The sequence below is a fragment of the Adiantum capillus-veneris genome, chromosome 20 (genome assembly GCF_014529385.1).
Source record: "Adiantum capillus-veneris isolate H3 chromosome 20, ASM1452938v2, whole genome shotgun sequence".
NCBI lineage: Eukaryota > Viridiplantae > Streptophyta > Polypodiopsida > Polypodiales > Pteridaceae > Adiantum > Adiantum capillus-veneris.
In genome coordinates, this window is record NC_140950.1 from 137,233,285 (window position 1) to 137,246,041 (window position 12,757).

The following is a 12,757-nucleotide window of genomic DNA, read 5'->3' on the forward strand; positions in this document are numbered from 1 at the left end:
CCCCACCATAACTAGTGTTCAAGGTTGAGAACCTGACTTAAACATGAAGAGGCTAACATGCTTTAACTTATGGTAAGCAAACTCCAAGTAGAGCCATAAATGCTTTCTAATTGGATTGCTGGGTGCTAACATACGCACTTCACATATTATTTAGCATGAGATTACACTTTGTAATTTGCCTATCCCCTTAGATACTGACAGCATTGAGATGTGTTTCCCATAGTTTACAGACAAGATTCCCAGATGACGGGTAAACAGGGATCACAATGTCGTACAATATTGCTGAGGAATCAACAATGACATTGTTAACCATCTTGGTTAACTTGAAAGATCCACAAGAACCCAAACCGAGCCATGACCTCTGTTGGTGATTGGTAGATCCAAACATAATCTCATAGAGATACTGCACATAGAGTGCAAAATGCTTCATAGCACTAATGTGATGAATATACATGCCGCTGCAAATCAGCCTTTGCTAAACACTAGGGCCCATAACACCTAGTGTGCATGCATTTAGCAAAAAACAGATCCAAACCTGTATATCCAGGATCATCCTTGCCAATAATGATGGTGAATGTGATGCTCTCTTAGCACACATTAAAGAGGAATGTAAATAGTTCTAAAAAGAAACTAAATACTTTCTGCTACAATCATTTGCAAGCCTTGCTAAAGCGTTTGAACCATAAGAGAAGGTGAAACATTAATCACTTCTAGGTACAAACAATGAAACTTTTTCATGAACAACTCATAGCCTTGCTATATGTATAAACAACCATCCGTTAATGTTGTTTAGCTTCACTTGTACGTTTAACAAGTCATTCTAAGTATCCGACAATTTTTGGCCACTGAAATTGTTCCTGACACCTCATGCTAAAAACGGTTGATAAAACGGATTTAACCACCACCTAGGGACTTTGTCGTGACACATACTTGAAATAGTGGGCGCCAGTGTCAGTCCTAGAAACTCATATTCTCCATTTGTGGAATATGTATCATGTAAGAATTTCTGAAAAAAGAACATCCTTCAAATACAAAATGTACATGTCTGTGGAGGTAACTGCAAACACTCTACGACGGGAGTGAGAGGGACCCTCATTAGTATTGCTCCACACTAGCTCAACCAAACTCCTTGAGTTCCTAGACCATGTTGTATCCCATGTGACAACATGTGGCAAATAAACCCTACAAGTGGGTCTATAAATGCATAATGCAGAAACTTATTTTGGACACTACAGCCCAAAGTTCTTGGCTCTTACATGACCTTGTCATTTCCCTTAAGAGCAAAAATGGATGATAACATAGTTTGTGCATCCTATGTTGAAAAAGCAAACAAAAAGAATTAAAAACAAATTAGATGCGTACCTGAAGGTTGAACATAGGGTTCACTTATCCGTAATGAAAGGCACCTGCCCAAATTTCTCACCTGCAAAGGCCTGGGAGCACTAATTTGAAGATTAGTAAAATGCAGGTAGTATTGCACATGTAACCATGGGTGTTGCCTTTGCAATCCAAACCCTTTGGTTAAAATCTATATCGTCAAACCCCTTGGTGAGACCCTATACTGCTCAATTAGCAAATAACGGTGACCAACATAGTCAACTGTGTACAAAAATGTTTGAAATCAACTTGAAAATTTGAAATTTGTCCACTACCCCTTGGCAGCCTGTGGACTTCTTTCCTTGAAAGTTCAAGTGTGAAGGTTCCAAGAATTAACCATCAACACTTAATAAGTCATTGAGTAATTACGAGTGGGGTCTTACCAAAAAACGATACTCGTATAGAAACTTTTAGTGCTATAGATATAAGAGGAGATCCACTCATGTTTTAATCGTATTCCAACTGGGTCTTCTCTATACCCAAAAATCCATAATCTTGGGTTGTTTGTGAAAAACCATGATGTCAAAAATGTTGGATTCACCTATACACCTTAGTAGGGATAAACCCTTACGAGTTTAAGATGTTCAAATACTCACCTTGATTGCCACACATACAATATGTAGTGCTAGAATATTGCCCCAAAAATTGCTAATGGCAAGACTCTTGCTTGTCCATTAAAATCGATGGGTACTCAACGTAATAGAATGTTCGAACTTGAAAGCAATCACTGATGGATTACAAATAGATGGTTCTTAGCCATTCCAAAATAGGTAGCAAGAGATGGCGCTTAGCATTTCCTGTTGGCTCTTAGCCCTTCCTATTATCGTATTGACATAGAAAGATATCAATAAAAGCATGCCTAGTTTCACCTTCTTTGCAAAGAAGTTGGAAAGAGAGAGAAAGAGAAAATGCTGGTTGAGGAAAAATCCTTATTCGAATGTGTTGTATGCCCTTTTCATATAAGTTAGTGCAGACCGTGTCTGTGTCTTAGCTTATCCTATAAGCATACAACAATGTACTTGTACCACGTAGAGAGAGGTACCATAAGTCCCATCTTGACCGACTTACCATGTATGTCATCGTGACTTTATCAGGGTGCATGTGTATGGCACTTTACCTGTGAATAAACATAAAAACAAAATGTTTGAAAACATCAACAACTGAGCTCGTCCTTGTTGATAGAGTAGCTAGTGCTATGGCGGAAGCGTATGCAATGATGGGGTGTTGTACGTCCATCATACTTATCAAGCCAAGGGCCTGGACGGACATGCGATCAAGAGGCACTATATTTAGAGACTAGGAGTCTATATATGGCACGGTTGGGTGGAGAGATGCATGATCCAGTACCCCGCGGTCTAGCATTGGTATCAGAGCAAGGTGGAGAGAAGGAAGAAGGGAGCTATGGAAGAGGGGATAAGAGGTCTCTCTCTCTCTATGTCATAATAATCAATATCTAATTCTCCTAAATGATTTTCTCATGTTAAACTGATCATTTAATAAATAGGGATCCAAAGGGGGGGCCATCTGCAAAAGAGCCATGTGCAACAATGGGCTAAAAAGACCCTAAGGTTCAGCCCATTAAGACTTCCAAAATGCTAAGGTTCCAAAATTCAAAGGTTGTGTCCAAAGGTCAACCATAGGGGAATTGGATGCTTTGTGTGTGTCCAAAAAAGTCTTTGCACATCCCTACATAGGAGGGGGCGAGCCTAGCATGTAGGGGATGAGAGAGAAAGCCACACACACACACAAAGCTCCCTTTACACAAAGGGAATGAGGGACACATGTCAGCTCCCTAGGCCAGATGCCCACAAGGTGTACCCAATTCCTATTGGATGGCTTTGGAGGTGGACCAATGAGAATTAGGCTAGAGTAAATCTAGTTTAATTAATTTAAAAACACTTAATAAAAGAACCAATGAGAATTAAGTCCTCTAGAAGACTGTTGGACAGTCTCCCAAGGGGTCCAATGAGCATTCAACAACCCAATGGCGCCCCTGATTCCTATTGGGCAGGCGGAAAAGGGGTCCAATGAGAGTTTAGTTAAATTATTAAATTACCTAAAGCTCTCACAAAAGGGGAAAGGGGGACACATGTCAGAAGGCTATCACTTATGCTGCTTAATAGTCATTGGCTAGCCTTGGGGAGGTCCAATGGGAGGATAGCAAGAGCAATTAGCAAGAGGGCTTGCCCAAGAGAAAGAGGGGGCTGATTTTTGCAAGGCATTATCACACACACACACACACACTCTCACACAGTCTTTAATGGAGAGCTCATCACCTACTCCAAGATTGTGAGATAGAAGCCTACATCGACACACTCTTGGCATGTGGATGCAAATCCAACCAAGGGCCAAGCTTCAATGCATACTCATCTCCTCTACCATGCTAATTACTAAGCTAAGCTATGATAATATGAGTGATTATGTGAGGAGATGTACATCTTTCTCCCAAGATACTCCTTCTTCCTCTCAATCTACTCTCATACCCTGCTAGCTCTCACCATCTTCGAAGGTGTGTGAGGTCTTGGGTCTGAGACCGGGGATAATTGATGTTGTGTTTGCTAAGTATTTTGTTTAGTGCATGAAGCTTTCATCTTCATTGCACTAGCTAGTCTTGAAGTAACACAAAAAAATTGTATTGTACAATGTCTCTCTTGATGGGAGAAACCATAATACAAAGCCTTTTGGAGGGGGGACCGGCTCCATGCAAATCCGGTCCTCAACTGTTGTCATAATGTCTCTCTCTTTTGAAAGTATTGTTCATGCTTCTAACTAGGTGTTATGCTTTTTGTTGCTCTCTCCACCCAAGCACTCTTGTAATTCTCATTAGGAATCTATTCTAATGAAATGCTACTATGTTCATGCTAATTTCCGCTACACACAAGTTTTTAGGCCATTAAATGTTACATTGGTATCAGAGCACAAGGTTTCTCTTTTCTTGCTCTAGGCTATGAGAGTCGAAGGCTTGACCCTGTTGAGCAAGCTCTAGGCATATATGACAAGGAACTTCTTGCAGTTATACATGCCTTAGACTCATGGAAGCACTATTTATTGGGGACTCCTTTCATTCTGCGAACGGATCACCAAAGTCTTAAGTACTTCATGACGCAGACGAAGCTCTCCGACAAACAAATGAGGTGGGAAATTTCCTTTCGCAATTTCATTTTCATATTGCTCACATTGCTGGCAAGCATAATCAAGTAGTTGATGCACTCTCAAGACGGCCGAGAGTGAATGCGGTTTCCATAGCAACTCACAATGATCTATCTTCAATGATAGAGGAGTATGCTATTGATCCCGATTTTAGAGATGTGATTTCAGCCCTTGCATTAGGGAAGAAACAAGAACCATTTACTTTACAAGATGGTTATCTTCTCTATGGCAATAGACTATGCGTTACTAACTCAGTACGTGAGAAAGTAATGTATGAATCTCATGCTCCACCTTATGCGGGGCATAGAGGGATTCAGTCTATCTTAAAGGGAATTGAAACATATTTCTATTGGCCTACCATGAAAGTGAACATACAAGAGTATGTTTCTAAATGTGTGGTATGCCAAAAGACAAAATTTGATAGAGGGAAGCAACTTGGATTGCTTCAACCCTTGCCAATCCCTAATTCACCATGGGAGAGCATATCCATGGATTTTATCTTTGGATTGCCTAAGTCTATCCATGAGAATATGGCAATATGGACGATAGTAGACAGGTTCAGTAAACAAGCTCATTTTATACCTGTCAAAAAGACTATGAAAGCCCATCAAATGGCAACCCTCTTCATTTCACAAATTTTCAAGTACCATGACTTGCCAATGTCCATAGTGTCGGATAGAGATCCTAGAATGACCAGTAATTTCTGGAAGGGTCTCTTTGAGAATTTAGGGACAAGGCTAAACCTCTCTTCGGCCTATCATCCACAAACGGATGGCCAAAGTGAAATAGCTAACCTAACAATTCTCGATCTACTAAAAGCCTATGTAACGGAAGTAGATCAAAGATCCCAATGGGAGAAGTACTTACCCTTAGTGGAGTATGCTTACAATAACACTGTACATACTTCCACGGGAAAAGCACCTTTTGAGGTAATTGAGGGGAGATCAAAAAGTCCCTTGCTACTGAAGGTACATGGGAAGATCTTCGCTGCAGATGAGTATAGCCGAGACCTACAAGAATCTTTTCAAAAGATTAAGGATGCTATCTCTATCTCACAGCAAAGGAAAAAGGCCGCTACTGACAAGCACAGAAGAGCCCAAGCCTTTAAAGAAAATGATTGGTCTTATTAAAGTTTCCCAAGGCTCGATTAAGGCACACGACGGGCAAGAATCCTACGGGACACCAAAAGTACTATGCTAAACTAGCAAAAAGGTACTATGGTCCCTTCCAGATTCTTAGGCCAATCAATGAGATGGCCTATCAACTCAAGTTGCCCAATCATTAGCTCATACACAATGCTTTTGATGTGAGCCTATTGAAGCCTTACAATGGAAAGCCACCTCAAGAACCAACTATTGAAGACCCACCGGAGATCGAGGACCAAGAGGAGGTGCTGCAGCCTGAGTCTATTCTCCGACATGAAGACAAGGTATTAAGAGGTGGTAAGACTATCCCGACGATATCTTATTAAGTTTAAGAATTATCCTTTTGAAGATGCTAGATGGATGCAAGGCATACAATTAAAGGATAACCTAAACCTTGTCAATGCTTACAATGCTTCCCAAGAGTAAGCAAATGTACAAATGTTAAAAATGAACAAAGTTTTTGTCTTATAAGACTCTCTTTTTCTTTATTGTGCACACAAATGAAGTAGTATGCATGCTTAGATCAAGTTTGCGAAGACGACGTCTCCCAAACACCAAGTAGAGCTTGTCACTCTACTATGGAAGACTGATAGGACTAATGTGCAGACATGCTTGCGGCAGCATCAAGCTCTCAAGCGCCAAATGGACTAGTCATCCATTGTGAAATGATGTCGTAGGGTAACATAGGGATCCTCTACCTTCTAAGAAAAGGACTCATGAATATGCTTTATCTTCTCTACACCATAGTCGAGGATGGCTATGATTTCAAGAGAGAGGTAATGTCATAATAATCAATATCTAATTCTCCTAAATGCTTTTCTCATGTTAAACTGATCATTTAATATGGGAAAGTGCCAGGGGAGAAAAAGCTAGAATATTGGTTAAGCTAGCAGACTGGCGACAGTAGGGATCCAAAGGAGGGAAAATAGGGATCCAAAGGGGGGGCCATCTGCAAAAGAGCCATGTGCAACAATGGGCTAAAAGGACCCTAAGGTTCATCCCATTAAGACTTCGAAAATGCTAAGGTTCCAAAATTCAAAGGTTGTGTCCAAAGGTCAACCATAGGGGAATTGGATGCTTTGTGTGTGTCCAAAAAAGTCCTTGCACATCCCTACATAGGAGGGAGCAATCCTAGCATGTAGGGGATGAGAGAGAAAGCCACACACACACAAGCTCCCTTTACACAAAGGAAATGAGGGACACATGTCTGCTCCCTAGGCCAGATGCCCACAAGGTGTACCCAATTCCTATTGGATGGCTTTGGAGGTGGACCAATGAGAATTAGGCTAGAGTAAATCTAGTTTAATTAATTTAAAAACACTTAATAAAAGAACCAATGAGAATTAAGTCCTCTAGAAGACTGTTGGACAGTCTCCCAAGGGGTCGAATGAGCATTCAACAGCCCAATGGCGCCCCTGATTCCTATTGGGCAGGAGGCAAAGGGGTCCAATGAGAGTTTAGTTGAATTATTAAATTACCTAAAGCTCTCACAAAAGGGGAAAGTGGGACACATGTCAGAAGGCTATCACATATGCTGCTTAATAGTCATTGGCTAGCCTTGGGGAGGTCCAATGGGAGGATAGCAAGAGCAATTAGCAAGAGGGCTCGCCCAAGAGAGAGAGGGGGCTGATTTTTGCAAGGAATTATCACACACACACTCTCACACAGTCTATGTGAGAAGCAAGAAAAAGACTATCTCTTCCCAAGATTTAATGGAGAGCTCATCACCTACTCCAAGCTTGTGAGATAGAAGCCTACATCGACACACTCTTGGCATGTGGATGCAAATCCAACCAAGAGCCAAGCTTCAATGCATGCTCATCTCCTCTACCATGCTAATTACTAAGCTAAGCTATGCTAATATGAGTGATTATGTGAAGAGATGTACATCTTTCTTGTAAGATACTCCTTCCTCTCAATCTACTCTCATACCCTGCTAGCTCGCACCATCTTCGAAGGTGTGTGAGGTCTTGGGTCTGAGACCGGGGATAAATGATGTTGTGTATGCGAAGTATTTTTTTTAGTGCATAGTATTTTGTTTAGTGCATGAAGCTTTCATCTTCATTGCACTAGCTAGTCTTGAAGGAACACAAAAAAATTGTATTGTACAATGTCTCTCTTGATGGGAGAAACCATGATACAAAGCCTTTTGGAGGGGGGACCGGCTCGATGCAGATCCGGTCCTCAACTGTTGTCAATAGCTTAATTTCTCTCTCTTTTGAAAGTATTGTTCATGCTTCTAACTAGGTGTTATGATTTTTGTTGCTCTCTCCACCCAAGCACTCTTGTAATTCTCATTAGGAATCTATTCTAATGAAATGCCCACTATGTTCATGCTAATTTCCGCTACACACAAGTTTTTAGGACATTAAATGTTACACACTCTCTCTATTTGATTCGTAAATATTTGCATGGCAAAGCATGACTCGGGTTTGGAGGAAGGCCATGGAGGAGGCGAGTTGGAAGGTTGTGTGCATGGCATGCAAAGTCGGGGTGCATGGCTGTGGGAAGTGGTCCCTACATAGCCGAGGAAGTCGAAGCCGACACGACGACCTGTAGTGTGGGCACAAGGTTTTGTGAAGGAAGTCGAAACTGACATGAATTGCTCTAAATTTTGCATGGCCAGACTCTATGGATTCATGCTGGCCTTAGGTTTCCTTTTCATGAGGGATGCAGAGGCCATGGAGCCCTGTGGCGGTCTGCAAGTCAAGTTTCCTCTCTTGCGCTCTGATCTCTGCCGCCATCGCTACAGGGAATTGAGCTCACATTTTTTTAAATTTTTGGGTGCCCTAATGTGCCCAAGGGAACATAGTAGGGGCCCCTCCCACCACGGGCAGCCAAGGTACTCGCCTTGGTTTCGGCCGTGGCCTTGTGTTTACCTTGGCTTTGATCGAGGCCTTCCACGCCACCAAACTACGTTGACAAAATTTTCCAAGATTGCCAAAAATCTGAAATGCAAATACCGCAAAAGGCCACGAGCATGCAAGGACATCCAAGGGACATGCAGGCAAGGGCATGCAGGCAAGCGTATGGAAGTACAACCTCATCAAGCACGGGTGTTGTCGAGGGTGATGAACTGCGTCTATCGCATGAAGTTCGATGGAATGGACGCGTGTCAGTAAAGGCCATGTCGCCAACATGGCATGTTGCTCTAGCGTACTTTTGAGGTAGGCAATAATCTTTCTTTTTGTTTGTTACTTTCCTCCATAGCATGTTGCATCATGGCACAAGCACGGCTTTTGTAGATGTGGTTGTTATTGCCATCGATTACAAGCACGGATTGTTACGGGCGTAACAACCCAGGTGTTTCAACATAGCAAGGTTTTCTTTCATTCTTGAGCTGTCATTTTGAAGCATGACTTCTTTATGTGTATGCAATGATTGATTCCTTAGTTTTTGCTATGCTATTAGCATACCAACTTGACGTTTTGTAAGTGTACATGTACGACTGTCCAAAGCGTGCCGGCATGAATTCATCCAATGGGACTTGATGAGAGTAAGGCTCGTCCAAAGATGCTCATGGGTATGGTTTGTGTAATACCACTAGAGAATTGAAGTTGCTCACAAGCTTCCAATTTTCTTGGAAATCGAGCAAGGCCCTTGACAACACAAAGTCGAGCATCTATTGAACCTTGATTGCAACTCATTTGATTCTTACGAGGGCACAATTCGTTGATAGGTGTACTTCATGAGGTACGCAATTGATATTTGTTTATTGAGCATGTGCTTGATAACTATGGTATGCAATGGGCGTCTATGATTGATCAAGGATCTCAATCATAGAGTCAACTATGTACGAGATGCATAATTTGTACATATTATTCTGTTTTTCCAGCCGATCTACAAGTGGACAAGGTCTATTTTTTGTGAATGACTGACAAGGTCGAATTTTTGTTGATATGACATCCATCTGTTAGCATGAATATCCAGTAGCTATGAGTTCTCAGGAACTTCATAAGTAGTTATGTGAAGCAAGGCTTCAATTTATGCATTTTGCATTGAGACTTCCTAAGTTTGGCATATGCTATGAGCATACAAGCTCGGGAGGGATTTGGCACTATGCTTGTAGGATATTGCACTACGTGCTAGACGAGCATAAATGTTAGCTAAGGATGTATATGATACACGCAACAACTCTCTTTCGCACAGTTGAATAGGCTATGAGCCAGGTGGGATTGAGTTCTTCCCTCAAAAGTTCAAAACAATGGGTTACAATAGGATGGGATGTGCAGCTTACAAGTATTCTTTCTAGTGCTAAAGGATATGCTAAGTGCATACGTTAGCACAAAGCATTCTAAATGGGTGATTCTCTCCCTATTCTAGAATTTTCTTAGGTTAGGTTTTCAAGTGCTGTGGTGGGGTTGGATACCAATTCAATAGTTTCATAAGTCAAGGACTTAGTAGGTGTGCTGACAACGTATGTTGGCATTTAACCTTTATTAAGATGAACATGTAGTACGGTGTGTTCCAACATATTCAAAATTTTGACACGAGGACACATCCTATTTTCTCCCTTAGTACACCTATGAGCTTTTCTAGGTTCTCATGCATTAGAAAATTTCGGAGGTCATTTGGAGGGCCTTGTAAGAAATTGTATTTCTCTCTCTAGAAACTTTTTTTAAAATGCACTTGCACCTTGTGAGTACGTCCAAAAGGACAACCAGACACTGTGAAAAGTAGATTTATATTCCCAATCGTCCTTGAAAACGGTCACTTTTTTATTTAATGCGAGCGTCTTTTTCAGGAGGCAGGTGCGGCGCATTCAATGCAGCTTACGTCATCACTGAAAGTTGAAAAGTCACAAATTGTAAAATAGTGATAGATTTTGAGTATTTTGACACCACCAATGCATCCGGAACGCCAAAATACCTTAAAAACGAATGTCTACTTGTCTCATTCCGACATCCGGAGAGGCAAAAAATGTCAAAAAACCCCAAAAAATGGGCTTTTTACTAAAGGCGCGAGAGGAGACATTCTAAAATTTTAGAATGCCCCTCTGCGCGCGGTTAGTACAAAGCCCATTTTTGGGGGTTTTTGGACACTTATCTTTCCAAAAAGCCCCTTTTTAGAGGTTTTTGGATATTTTCCTGTCAAAAAGCTCCCTAAAAAAAAGAAAAAAGGGCCTTTGTACTAACGGCGCGCGAGGAGGCATTCCAAAATTTTGGAATGCCCCCTCGCGCGCCGTTAGTACAAAGCTTTTTTTAGTGATTTTTGGACACTTATCTTTCCAAAAAGCCCCTTTTTAGAGGTTTTTGGACATTTTCCTCTCAAAAAGCTCCCTAAAAAGAGGAACAAAGGACCTTTTTACTAACGGCGCACGAGGAGGCATTCCAAAATTTTGGAATACCCCCTCGCGCGCCGTTAGTACAACGCTTTTTTTAGTGATTTTTGGACACTTATCTTTCCAAAAAGCCCCTTTTTAGAGGTTTTTGGACATTTTCCTCTGAAAAAGCTCCCTAAAAAGAGGGAAAAAGGGCCTTTGTACTAACGGCGCGCGAGGAGGCATTCCAAAATTTTGAAATGCCCCCTCGCGCGCCGTTAGTAAAATGTTCTTTTAGGGGTGTTTGACATTTTTGGCCTCTTTGGATGTCTAAGCGAGGCAATTGGACATTCATTTCTAGGAGATATGTGTGTTCCGGACGCATTGGCAGTATCAAAAGTTTCAAAATCTTCCACCACTTGATAGTTTTGTGACTTTTTGAGTTCTAGTGATGACGTATCCCGTATCAAATGCACCGCATCTACCTTCTGAAAAAGGTGCTCGCATTAAATAAAAGAGAGTGCTCGTCTTCAAGGACCACTAGATTATTAAATGAGGAGAGGGACACCTTTTATATTTTTGTTAATATCAATCTATTTTTCTACGTAACGTAGGCTCTTCTCTCATTGGAGGAGCTTATTTTCCTCTCTCTACCAAAAGGCCCTCCAAAAGACCTCCGAAATCTCCTAATGTGAGCTAGAAATCTAGATCACACCTTCATGGAAAGTTGCACCGAGATTTTCTTGCATGTTTCCAGTACCTTCAGAAAGCCTAAAAACTGGTTATGCCTTTAGACACCTCTTAGTTGGTTACTCCTTTAAAGTACTCAAGTGAGCTATAAATTGAGTTACCATTTAGCTACAAGAGGTTGCAAAAGGGCAACAATGTTGAAAATCAAGATGTTGCTGTTGGTTCCATTGAACCTCCTCACTGCACCAAGTATCGGTCATATGGACAATTGGCCCGCGTATGGGATACCAATAAGAAAAACATCAGCGTTCTTATGAAGATACTTCCACTTGTGTTTTCGAGGACAAAAACGATTCTCCAAGGGGGGATTAATGTCAGGCCAAGGGCCAGGACGGACATGCGGTCAAGGGGTGCTATATTTAGAGACTAGGAGTATATATATGGCATGGTTGGGTGGAGAGTTGCATGGTCCACTCCCTGGCAGTCTAAAAATACTAGTATGCCATGCATACATATACAAAAATGAAATGATATCCCCTTGGCTTCAATGGTAGTCTCAACCATGTGAGCCACTATTATACGTGCCGTACAAGATTACATTGGCATGGACACATCACAATGCACCGTTGCATAAACTATGAGCTTATATCCACATAGTGCCACAATGTGTGCCATTATTATTAATCTAAAGTCAATAAATAATACCTTGGAACATAAGAGAAGCCATGCTTCATATGAAGATAGGCAAAGCACTTTGCTTTGTACAGTGGCTTCTTATGGAGTCTGCCCAAGCACTTTGCTTTGCACAACAGAGAGATCTTTTCAAAATCAAAAGTAAAACATAGACAAAAACAAACATAAATTGAAATTGACTAACCTTGTCGCCCACTTGTGAGCAGGTTTATGGTATTGTGCTCGAATCTGGCTCATGGCCATATATGAGAATAACTTGAGAGCTGTTGGATGTCGTGCACATGCCTTCTTAGCTTGGTTTAATCCGATCTCTAGTGAGAAAACATGCACACATGTTGCAAAGGCTCCCAAGTTCGTATGCTGATAGCATACTTTGAATGGAAAAAATTTCTAGTCCGTATGTCTTAGAGTGAAGCCTTGCTTCCTCGAAGTCTATCAATAA